This window comes from Laccaria bicolor, genomic scaffold (genome assembly GCF_000143565.1).
Source record: "Laccaria bicolor S238N-H82 LACBIscaffold_85 genomic scaffold, whole genome shotgun sequence".
Classification (NCBI taxonomy): domain Eukaryota; kingdom Fungi; phylum Basidiomycota; class Agaricomycetes; order Agaricales; family Hydnangiaceae; genus Laccaria; species Laccaria bicolor.
In genome coordinates, this window is record NW_001889956.1 from 51,338 (window position 1) to 52,140 (window position 803).

Consider the following 803-nt stretch of genomic DNA (forward strand, 5'->3'; position numbering starts at 1 on the left):
CGGGCATGCCCCCGCAAGCTGTGACCAAGCACCAGAGGCATGGCTGAGCGTTAGCGAGTGCCGTGCCGTAGGTGTGGGTGTAAAGTTTGTCTATATAGAATGGCACAATGTTTTTAGCCTTTTGATGGCTGAGTAAGCTCACTCAGCTGAGTAATCAATGACAAAGCTGACAAATTCTTATATAATCACTCTGAACCTCAAATTTTTATATTGAGCTTGACCCCACCTACCCTCTTCAATGAGGTCTTAGTGATGCCCTACATATTCCTGCCAGATTCCGGTCATTTCTGGTGGATTCCGGTGCCATTCCAGTGAAATCTACCAGCCAAAATTTCACTCCAGCCACAGAATATTGTTATTCCAGTATTTACACCGGAACAGTCCCCAGAATGGCACTGGAATGCAGTGACCAGAATGAACACTAAAAATTGCCAAATATAGCAAGTTTTGCATTTTCAGATAAAAATTAGCAATAAAATCAGAAAAAAATAGGGATGGTGGTAATGATGTTGGGGTACTGTTTACATCATCTGTGTGCATTTCCTAATATGGTAATTAATGCAAATATATGTTGAATACCACTAAGCTAANAGTAAACCCAACCCAGTGGTCAGTGAATAACCCCCCTATGACGCCATACAGTGGGGCCAGTAGTGTTTGCAGGTCCAGTCTACAGGACTGAAAATATACATAGGACTGAACTGGACTGAACCACGGTCCAGTCTTTTTCCAGTTGCAGTTGCCCACATTTGTGGTCAGTCCAGTTGCCAGTTGCCATGTTTTTATAAATATTTAAAAACCGA